The 12,634-nt window shown below is 36.1% G+C and overlaps 1 protein-coding gene across 3 annotated transcripts in view; it reads left to right on the top strand.

Annotated features, from left to right (window-relative positions):
- The window catches only part of LOC136829730 (serine-rich adhesin for platelets-like), a 62,645-nt gene that overhangs the window by 16,688 nt on the left and 33,323 nt on the right, over positions 1–12,634 (top strand). The window lies entirely within an intron of this gene.

Below are 12,634 nucleotides of genomic sequence, written 5' to 3'. Positions count from 1 at the left end.
CAACAAAACACCGTTTTCTGTGAATGTTCACAGTCTAGATCTGAATAAATCGATTTTCATCTTTTCATTTTTCCGTTTATGATTACGTAAAATGATATAAATGAATGATAAAATTTTACATTTATATATATACAAGACTCCGGTAATTATATATATATACTGTATTGTTTATATATATATATATATATATATATATATATATATATATATATATATATATATATATATATATATATATATATATATATATATATATATATATATATATATATATATATATATATATATATATATATATATATATATATATTAGCGGATCAGGGCAGGGGGCCACCTGGTCACGTGCCCCCACCATGAAAAAATGATGACAAAACAATATTGAAGATTTAGATAATAATAACAAAAATGAGAAATATGAAAATGAAAAAAATAAAAATATCTATTATAGAAATAATAATAAAATTTTAAGAAAATAATAATAATAATAATCTTAATATATATATATATAATGTGCATGCATGTATAATATGAAAATTGGTGCCCACCCTATGAAATCTCTCTCTCTCTCTCTCTCTCTCTCTCTCTCTCTCTGTTATTAAAATCCCCATAAGCTTTAAATGGAATGCTTTTATGCTTGGAAAAGCTTATTATATAAAGAAAATACATTTTTGATATATTTATCTATTTACCGGAATATTTCCTTAGGCTTTTGTTTTGACAAGGGGAGGCCGACGGGAGGTGAAACCTCACGCCCTTACCTTGCCCGGGCCCGATGGAGCCAGATAAGGAATCGCTAAATCGCCTCTGAAATTGGGGAAGGTTATCAGAATCGTTATGAATAAGCTCTGGCATTCTCTCGGGGCTTCCGTGTTTCCCTGATTTAATTAATAATTATTAATTATTCTATTGAATAATTAGTTTTGTTTGTTCACTCGTAGATGAATTTATTCGAATTGTGAAAAGGAGAAATTTTCATCAATGCGTCACTTAGTGAAAGTGATGATGCTTCAATTCTCTCTCTCTCTCTCTCTCTCTCTCTCTCTCTCTCTCTCTCTCTCTCTCTCTCTCTCTCTCTCTCTCTCTCCGAAGATCCGCCATGATAGATTGATATTATTTCCAAGAGGCTCGGCCGAAAATAAATTTTCCTATATCTTCCACTCAAAGAACAACAACGCCATTTTTCAAAATCTTTATTGCCCGCGTTTCCGGTCGTTTCAAAAATGGCATTTGGGGAAGACTCTTGAAAAATTACTCGCACTGAAAATACCATGATGCTATATAGATATATGTATATTATATATGTGTCTGTATTCATATATATACATATATGTATATATATAAATTACACACACACACACACACACACACACACACACACACATATATATATATATATATATATATATATATATATATATATATATATATATATATATATATATAACACGTAAGAGGATGGTCAGTTTTTAAATTCACATCCCATAATTACATGAAACTAAAATATATAATTTTAACACGATTAAAATTATTCTGTTTTTTTTTTTTTTAAATCAATACGCATTAAAATTCACCAATCAAAGACGCTCATTTGGACCAACCTTCCACCAGGACGAAAAAGACACGCGAGTGGATGGAATTGAATTAAGAAAAATAAATAAACAAGAGAATGTACCTCCAGGCAAGAAAAGGGAAGGAACTGTTGGCTACGTCTTGAAAAGGGGACCACTTGTTTGATTTGTAACGCTTCTAAAATGGTTAATTAATGAGTACTTAGTGTTTGTTTGGCTATTTTAAAATTCTTTTTTTTTTCAGTGTAAGTGTTACAGTTTTCAAAATGATTTCGTTTATGTAAATGTTCCGGGTTCATATATATATATATATATATATATATATATATATATATATATATATATATATATATATATATATATATATATATATATATATATATATATATATATATATATACACACACAGTATATGAGGCAGGTGCACTGTAGACATTACTTAATGGTCTTTGCAGCAACCCTTCGCCCCCTAGCTGCAACCTCTTTCATTCCTTTCACTGTACCTCCGTTCATATTCTCTTTCTTCCATCAGACTTTCCACCTTCTCTAACAATTGTTTCATAGCGCAACTTCAATGTTTTCCTCTTATTACACCTTTTCAAACCTCGTTACTGTCAATTTCCCTGTCAGCGCTGAATGACCTCATAGGTCCCAGCGATTGGCCTAACTCCTTCATTCTATTCTAGTCTACCATATGAGACGGTGGTTACACCCGAGTGGCCACCTCTGCACATATTCACTGGCATTTGTTTATTTAATTTATTTATTAAATAGATACTGCGTTTAAATCCTACTGAGCCATTCTGTCCTTTTAATAATAATGATAATAATAATAATAGCACATATAATTTGGAAACAATTCATTCCTATGTACTCAAGTACTCATTTCTAACCCCTCAGCTTGATAATTTAATGGTCTGAGAGAGAGAGAGAGAGAGAGAGAGAGAGAGAGAGAGAGAGAGAGAGAGAGAGAGAGAGGAGCGAGCACGCTAGGAACTTTTTTTGAAAGTTTCAGGTGGGTTGTACCCGCTAACTTTACCCAGAACGCATACCAATTTTTAAAGCATTGTTAGTTGAAGTTCCAGTTCCTGCAAGTGACTGGATGAAGCAACAGAATCATCTGTGAAGAGAACTTAAGTGATCTCAGTGTCAAGTTTTAATGGTTTGGACTAGACGCTCTTCAGTTAACACTGCTTGTAAGGAGAGCGACAGACACAAGTTTATTGATGCCTACTATATTATAAGTGCTGAGCACTTCAAAGATATGACTTGATTTCAAGAACCATCAGTGGACAGTGGCTGGCTGCGTCTTTAAGGATTTTCTATGCTAAATTTGGAGAATACTTTTTAGTTTTTAAGATTTTCTTCAAGAAGTTGTCATCGTCTACTTAATTTTAATGGTGGCACAGAAATCGTACAACGAATGACATTTAAAAAGTGAGAAAAAGCCGTTTCTCAGCGATTAATACCAGGTGTCCCCTGCGCCAGGTAAGCTCCGATACCTTTCTGGCTGCTGCTGCTGCTTCTTCAGCCAAAGGAGATCTTCTTCATTCTTCACTGCTCAGACACCAATTGTGCTTTGCCTGTGTACACGTTGGGAGGGAAATTTCAGTTGATACGTGGTACCAGGGCAATGGTATGTATAGGGGCTTTCTCTCCAGAATACCTTCCATAATTAAATTATTTATTCTGAGTTTACCAATCGTTATGAGAGCTCGGTGATGAAGCACTTTCGGTACTCTTTTGCCAAAGAACTTAAAGTTGATATCCCATTGGTGGGCCAGGGATAACAGTGCAAATTGATGAGTCTTGCTTTCGCCATAAACCAAGGCGCCACAGGGGACGGGCTTCTCTGACTCCTTTGTGGGTATTTGGGTTTGTGGAACCATCATCGTCACGGGCTTGTGGTTGTGTGGAGTTAGTCGACTCGCGCAACGCTGAAACATTTTTACCGAAAATCAGAAAAGTTGTGATGCCAGGAACAATTGATCAGTGAAAAGCATACTGCAACATTCAAAGGGAATCGGGATTTGCTCACCATACTGTTAACCACTCCTTAAATTATGTTGACCGTACTGGTGTTCATACACAAACAGCTGAGTTACTGAAGTAAACTCACTTTCCGAACAAAACGGATGATGGGATGAAGAAGGGAATTTTTACTCTTAGGTGGAACCTAAGAGCAAGCAGAGGTAGATTAATAGTGCCAAAAACTATACCAGGAAAATTAAGGAAAGCACACAGGACATTAATCCACCACGCACCAGCATCAATAATGCAGCGTCTATTCAATGCGCTACCAGCTCATCTGAGGAACATAACAGGAGTGAGCGTAGATGTGTTTAAGAATAAGCTCGACAAATATCTAAGATGCATCCCAGACCATCCAAGACTGGAAGATGCAAAATATACCGGAAGATGCGTTAGCAACTCTCTGGTAGACATCAAAGGCGCCTCACACTGAGGGACCTGGGGCAACCCGAACGAATTGTAAGGTCTGTAAGGTAAGGTCCATTGCAAGTCAGTATTGTTTTGATTAAATTCTTCACGTGTTGTTTATGCATTCGATAAATATGCATGTCAAATATGTTTGACTATGAATTTGTTACTCAAGAATTAATTAATGTTAAAGGTGTTTATGTCATAATTATGACACTATCATTTTAAATTTGTGTATTTTTTTGAGTCAATAATAACATTTTTGTTAGGGAGTGCTTTTCTATACTAGTCACTTATGGGAGAACTTATCTTTACTTGATCCAGAATTTCCAACCAAAAAATTATCTAGAATAGGTGTGGAACATTTTAATTTTCTTATTAACTTGTTATATTTTGTCTAAAGTCCAAAAAAAAAAAGACAGAGAGAATTTCTAACCTAACAATTATCTACAGCAGGATGTCTCTAAAATTTTTATGCTATTTCCACCTTACCATATTTCACCTAAATTTCAAGAGAGAGAGAGAGAGAGAGAGAGAGAGAGAGAGAGAGAGAGAGAGAGAGAAAGGGGGAGTACTTAGAAGTAAATATAAAATTTTGCACTGAGTTTTACTCATTAACAGGAAATATTACCGATACAGTTACTAGAAGAAAAAGTAATTGTCAAAGTTTAAGAAAATATGTAAAACGTTTGCTAGAACCGAGTGTATTAAGAAGTCTGTCATTCTACATTAGTTTATAAAACAGAAGAAAGGTATCCATGCTTTATGAAATTATATCTCTAATCATCCTTTCATCTTTCCATAAATTGTTACAGTGTATCATTATACTTTGTGTCTCGTATCCAGATAATGACTTTCATATTACGGGCAAACCGGATAGAATGCCGAGCATACTATCCCCAGAACCAGACTCCCTGGAATCTATGACCCAGCCTTGCAGAGCAGTTACACCCTTGAGCTATCAATCTAATATTTTCAAGTCCAGACATCATCGGGTAGTTGATGATCCTACCGCAGTCCGGATATAAACCCAATCCCATCTACGATATCTTTTCCTGTTTATCAGTCCAATAAATTTTACCAAAGGTGGAAAGTTCCACAATAATTGTTCCATATTTACATGTGTTAATGTGTATACAGGACTCTTGGACTCAAACCTGGGAACAAATTCCAGGGATTCAAGAGCACCTTCACCACGTCAAGGTGGTATGTCAAGGGGGCAAAGAATGGATACATATGTATATATATATATATATATATATATATATATATATATATATATATATATATATATATATATATATACACATACACACACACACACACACACACACACACACGAGCTTGGTAGAGTGCGCTGAAACTTGGCCCTGTTGCGTTGTGTCCCCTACCCTCCCAATCCTCTCCCTACCCGGTCCACACCCGGGGCCGACAAACAGGTTTGGAGGGGGTGGGTGGCTGTGTCATGATTCCCTTACTATTTTTATAGTCGTTTATTAAAGGTATTACAAGACTTCTTACGTTGGGGTCATTGTGTAAATATAACCTCTCTTTTTATTATTATTATTTATTTATTCTTTTGTCTATCACAGCCATCCTATTCGACTGGGTGGTTTTTTTAGTGTGCGGGGGGGGGCGGGGGGTTCCGGGTTGCACCCCGCCTCCTTAGGAGTCCATCACTTTTCTCACTATGTGCGCTGTTTCTAGTAGCACACTCTTCTGCATGAGTCCTGGAGCTACTTCGGCATCTAGTTTTTCGAGATTCCTTCTCAGGGATCTTGGGATCGTTCCTAGTGTTCCTATTATTATGGGATGACGGATTTTCTTAATAAGAATCCTTTTTAAGATTTGTACTCATTTGAGATTGGCCTCATTTGATTACCTTTTCATCAATTTAATCAGCTCCAACTAAGTTTGGTTTTTGGTTTAACAATAGTTTGTTGCGAATGTCTACATTAATATGAAAAGTATAAATATTTACAAAGCGAGTTGATAAAAAATATAATAACTCTAATCACGATCAAACTATATATACTGTATATATTTTTTTGTTTTAACAATAGTTTGCTGTGAATGTCTACATTAATATGAAAAATATAAATATTTACAATGCGAGTAAATAAATAAAAAAAACATAATAACACTAATCACTATCAAACTATATATATATATATATATATATATATATATATATATATATATATATATATATATATATATATATATATATATACAATATACTCACACTTTTAATGAATGTGAAAGTATACATAACTCATACCTGTCATACATGTTTATTTCCGTGTGCATTTAAACACAAAGGTCAGATACCTAAGTATGAATTTAAAGAGCGACAAAAATTCCCCCTAACTATTTCTGATGACCTTTCGCAAGTTCGGTCTTAAAGGTCACTCTCTAGCAACAAGCGGACGAAGTAAAATGGTGTGTTTTTAAAAACTTCTTCCTCGGCGATGTCGGTTGCGACTCACACATGCTCTGGAAACATTTTATTGTGGTAACAGTATGAACGCGCTTCTTATTTTCATATTACACTGTTATGCAATATATATATATATATATATATATATATATATATATATATATATATATATATATATATATATATATATATACTATATATATAAATACATATATATATATACCCTGATGATAATGTGTAATCATCACATACATATATTATTATTTGTTGTTGTTGTTATTATTATTATTATTATTATTATTATTATTATTATTATTATTATTATTATTATAGATAATTTCACATTATAATAACCTCTCTCTCTCTCTCTCTCTCTCTCTCTCTCTTAGGAAAAAATGACAAGTTTAGCAAACAAAAAAATCTACAATTCTAATGGTGTAGTGTAACAAAAGAAAAAAAAATATACACAGAATATATAAAAATTTGTAAGAGTTCAATAAAAACAAAAGCATTTTCGAAATGTAGTTTGGAATATTTTTTTTCATGTGCAGGTATATTTTTAATTTATTCCATTTGCTTTTTCTTACAAACATATATATTAAAATAGATAAACGTATTCCTGCATTTTCAAATTCGTGTAGCTTCATATCCAGGTTATATTAATATGAAAATATTAATTACGAAATATTTTCCCCGTTATTATAGTTCTAGAAGAAAGCTTCAAATATTCACACAGGATCGGTTGATTTTATACATTAATCTGGCGTTGCAGCCAGCGTAGTCATAGACGCCGTTTTAGACCACAGTGAAGGGTTATTTTGTATTTTAACAGAAATCCATTCGTGCTACAAGACTAAAGCAATTATCGATTGAGAGAGAGAGAGAGAGAGAGAGAGAGAGAGAGAGAGAGAGAGAGAGAGAGAGAGTCGGACCTACTCGGTAATCGCGATCGTTTGGGAGATGAATGCAGAGAGAGAGAGAGAGAGAGAGAGAGAGAGAGAGAGAGAGAGAGAAGGAGCAATCAGGTAAATCGAAGCCAGCAATAAGTTTAACGGAAACTGATTTTTTTTCTTTTTTTTTTTGGCTTCAAATTTTGCTCACCAGTATTTCAACCCTATACAGCCCATTGTTTTTTTCCCCCTCTCCGTCCGTGAAAGAGACACAAGTGAAAAAAAAAAAAAAAAAAAACAGGGAACATCCGGCGGGTAAAAAATGAAAGGAAATAACAACGTCAGTAACTCCAGTCAATTTCACTGATGGCTGACACTCGATCTCCCATCCCCGCATTAGAGGTAAACAAAGGCTGTCTCTATCGTGCATATTTCGAGAAAAATGTCTTACTTTATGGTAATGTCGAGATCTTGTTTCTACACCTTCACTATATATTTTTTTTCATCTGCATGTAAGAGACACAACCACACACACACACACACAAACACACGCACATACACACACACACACACACACACACACACACACACAAAGGTCCTCTTGATAATCCTGCTGGGAAAAAAAATATAATGAAGTAATTTGTTTTATAACTCGGAACAGCCGGGCTTGTAAACAAGACTGGTCTACAGTGGTACGCCTAGACCTATCTCAATGTTCGTTTTCCCTTCTGGAATCCTCCATTCCTTATGATTCCTGTGACTAAACAAATGCATTCTAAGCACTCTCCCTCTCTCCTTTTTTAAAGGAATGGGGCGACCAAACGACGAAATTCTTGTAAAATAGAAAAAAACAAAAGAAAAAAGGAGCGAAACGAAATGTGTAGTGATCGATCGAGCCCGCCAAACATGTAGTGTTGCTAGCCGGTGGTTTATAGACCGACATTTCATTTCCCTTTGCTACATTTATGCTGAAAATGACTGAGGAATTTACATTATTTATCTTTCTATGGATTTATATGATGAAAGTATATTCACGAATGCATTATTATGATGCGAATGCCGTAAATACGAAAATAGGATAAATAAGCATTGTAAGATAAACGAATTGTAAAATAAAATGGTAAAATAAACGGATTAGTATTTTATTGATTTAAGAGAACCGGATGCTTCTATAGCCAAGCATCGGAATTCTCTTCCTGCTTCCGTCCTTCCTGACTCCTTTAGCCAGCAACAGTGATGACGTCATTATGAAACCATTTCCAGTTGCCAGCGCCAGAAAGTTGACCCTATAACTTATCAGTAATCGTGATCGTTGGCTGGTCAGAGTCCATAGGTCTAAGTCAAGCCAGCGTGACCTAAATCAACACCACAATTTATTCCTTCGGTATGATCAGGTGCTTCTCCGTAATAATAATAATAATAATAATAATAATAATAATAATACTAATAATAATAATAATAATAATAATAATAACTTTTATCTACAACGAGGATAATGTGTACAGCGGGACACATTCACGCGAACTCAGGGAAAACATTTGTTTACAGAGACTTTAGGTATTCAACCAGGAGGTCCATTATCATGCAGATGAGGTTACGCCTGGTATGTAAAGACACTTGCTTTTGTTGCTGAAGGTCAGGTCTGTGTTTAGCTGCAAAGATATATATATATATATATATATATATATATATATTATTATATACTATAAATATACATGTATATCTGTGTGTGTGCGTTCGAGCGTGTATATAATTTACAATATTTTTCAGTGATAATGACGGATAACAACACAAATTATAATCCACCAAATTATACCCAAACTAAAAATAAAGCAGTAATACATTTGCGTAACAGTTTATATATATATATATATATATATATATATATATATATATATATATATATATATATATATAAACTGTTACGCAATGTATATTCCTATATTTCAGCCTCTACCTTTCAACGATAACGCTAATCGATGCTACGATAAAAAAAATCCTACATTCCTATGGTTCATGAGTGTAGGAATAACCAGGCTCCGTTAAAAATAAAAGCAGAAAAGAAGAAATGAAATAAAATTCCAGCCACTTTACTCAACCCTTTGCGTTAAAAATGGCTACGTTCTGTAATTTCTCCCGGCATTTGGACATCTTTCCATTTCGAAATTCCCGAACCTGTTCACAATTCTATAAATTAAAGGAGACGTACCAGCGTTGGTTTAGTAAATTCAAAGTCGGATGTGCCTCTGTCGTCATGAACGAGGACGTTATTTATTTCGTTATTCATCAACATGACGAAGTAGGTTATGTTCTAAGGTGCTGGGTATGTTTAAACCCAGTTGCTAGGCCTATGTACTGTGTGCCTTTTCAATTCCTTCGCGGAATGCATTTTCTTTCATGTTGAATGACGATTCAGCTTGTATGCGTCTCCGAAAATCCCCTTGATGAATAATGAAAGAAAATGAGGTTCATATAATTAACGGTTATATCTAGATTAGACACAACGCATAAATCTAAAATATGGCGCAAGCAAAGCCTCTCTCCTCCCTTCACTTTCTGCTTAAGTACGTATTTCCCATCCGACCCCGAATCTAATTTGTGTAATGTTCTGTTTGTTTCTTTCATTATTTTTTATGAATCTCCTCCGTCATTGCGCGAACACCTCACGAAACAAAATTACGTGTAAACGTCTCCATCACGACGCGAATGGAAAGGAAACTGGAAAGGCACGGAAATATGTTTCAAAGGCATTATAGATTCGAGTTATTAGTTATTGATTTGGGTAGACAGACAAACGGTACACCCCCTATTCGCTCTCTCTCTCTCTCTCTCTCTCTAGCGCGGGACCTTGCTTCCACGTGTAGCAGGAATAACACATCTGTATGCGGGAAATGTCGTCTCATATCTACATCTGTCATTGGCGGCGCCATTTTTCCATCTCCGTAGATTTTCGTCTCTGCAGACGATGCGTGTCTGCGATTTGAAGTCATGGAAATTATTATGACTTCTGTCAAGAGGTCCTCGTTTTTGCTCATGCGCATGTTGTTTCTCTCTCTCTCTCTTTCTCTCTCTCTCCCTTCCCTCCTCTATCTCCCACCTCTCCTCAATCGCCTCCCACCCCACCTCGCTTTCCATTTCTTACCCCTCCCCTCCCCATGGGGTACCATGCAGACACCCCGACCCTTCCACCGGCCTGGAGGTCCGGTGGCAACCTTGCACCGCTATATCACTTTAATATTAAAAAAAAAATTGCGGTGCTCTCCTGTGGATTATTTTTTTCCTTATTCAACTCCATGATTTCCCCCTTGTTCTGGATTTTCCTTCTGTGCTTTTGCATGTGCCTTTAATCATTGCGGACTTCCGTTTAAAAAAAAAAGGGTGTCAAGTCATCTGGGAATAAAAGTGGCGTTGGGTCTGTGATAGAAATCGTCTCAATTAATTACCATCCATCTTGGAATGTGAATGCTGTATCGAGTCTCACGCCATGCTGCCATTCCTAAGAAAGAAAGAAAAAAAAAAAACACGCACGCACTTAAATGCGTGTGAGGTGCGTGTGTCAAAAACATGCAAAAATAACAACACTTCTGTGGATTTACGTCACGGTTAGCGTGATGGTTTACGGAAGCTGAGTTGGAGAAGGTGTCCATCGTAAAGTTCGGAACTATTCAACTCAGCCGGTCTTTATTGCTGCCCTCAGTCACTGTTTGTTCTCTCATTGACACGGTCACGACCGTGTCTCCAAATACAAATATGATCACGGGGGAAAACACGCAAGTAACGCTGACCGAACTGGAATGGGAAAACGTGCAGAGGTACCCAGGGAAATATTGTACTTTAACCATAGGCCTACATCGATGCAAACAGACAGGAAAATACGTCACATTCGAAATGAGAGACGCTGAAATTTTGAGAATAAAAAAAGGGAAAACAATCAGTTTTATCCTGCCGAAGTAGGAAACAATGACAGGCAGAAGAGAAGAAGAAGAAGAAAAAAGCAAACACTCCATCCGCCGTAGATGGAAGGGTGGGGATCCCTTTGGGTGTCTTTCCCTCCCTGTGGTTGGTTGATGGGGGAGGCTGCTGCTGGCTGATGGATCAGAGGAAGTAAGGAGGGATCTCTCATGCTGGGGGTTGTTATTCGGAGGGGGTGGGAGGTCCTGGGAGCTGGGCTCGTTCTTTTCCATATGAGGAAACGGCATGATTTCATTCATTGCAAAGATCAAATGTGTTTTAAAATTAGAGATTTATTTTACGGATTTCATAGCAGTCTGTAATGACGTCACCATTCGCGTCATATCCGACTTGTTTGTAAATGCTACTTCTTCCTGAATTTTGGCTGTTGTGAATGTTTTTGTATCCTGTGACGTAACATCCCACATTTCATAGCACGTCATAAATTGTAAAGATGATATCGGAAAAACCCATAATTTGTGAGCGTTTTGTTCCGTCGTCTTTAGAACTACTTAAAAATGAAAGGTAAAAAGTTTTGTACTTGGTAAAACCAGAGCTGAACGAGCTCTTCTGATGGAGGGGGAAGACCTCTCATACGGGGGGAGAGAAGGGAGAAGACCTTGTCGGAATGTTATCGGATGGGGAGGGGGGGGGGAGGATGTATTTTTCCTCTGAGGTTCTGCCCCTAATCCCAACCCCGTTACGATTTTACCAAGGATTTTACCGACCCCATCGAATCCTCATTTGGGTGTGAGGTTCCTCTTTCTTCCTCCCCCTCCTTCTTCTTCTTCCTCTTCTTCTTCTTCTTCTTCTTCTTCTTCCTCTTCTTCTTCTTCTTCCGGGCTTGGCCAGAATTGGTTGCCTTGGTTAAGATCAACAGTTGCATTTGTAAATGGCCGAAATAAAAAAAAATGCAATACGATGTGATCCTATTAAACTGATACATTTTTCTGGCAAGGTGTTAAAAGTTACATAATCTCGACTATAGGCCTAATGGTATATTGTTCTATGTATTTGACCGATAAGGAATACAGTTGTATTACGAATGAAATTCTTCGTTTACTAATTGCTATCATGCCTTTTGTTAGACCGTACACAAACAAATAAAATGTAGGCGAGACACTTGTCCCTTTAAGAACATATATATACTGTGTATGCCTTCAGGGTAAAATATCTCAACCCCCTTATAACGGTACACAATTTGTTATTTCATTTAAACACGCCTTGTGCGAATCAACAATTAAAAAAAGCACGGTAATTTCGAAAAGAGTGTGTTCATCATAAATGCAAGTCTCGTTTGCGTTTCCAAGTCCCATTAAATATTAGGTCGCCATAAATATTTCAGT

Source organism: Macrobrachium rosenbergii, chromosome 45 (assembly GCF_040412425.1).
Source record: "Macrobrachium rosenbergii isolate ZJJX-2024 chromosome 45, ASM4041242v1, whole genome shotgun sequence".
Lineage (NCBI taxonomy): Eukaryota > Metazoa > Arthropoda > Malacostraca > Decapoda > Palaemonidae > Macrobrachium > Macrobrachium rosenbergii.
The sequence above is the reverse complement of the archived record's forward strand: the minus strand, read 5'-3'. Positions and strand labels throughout refer to the sequence as shown.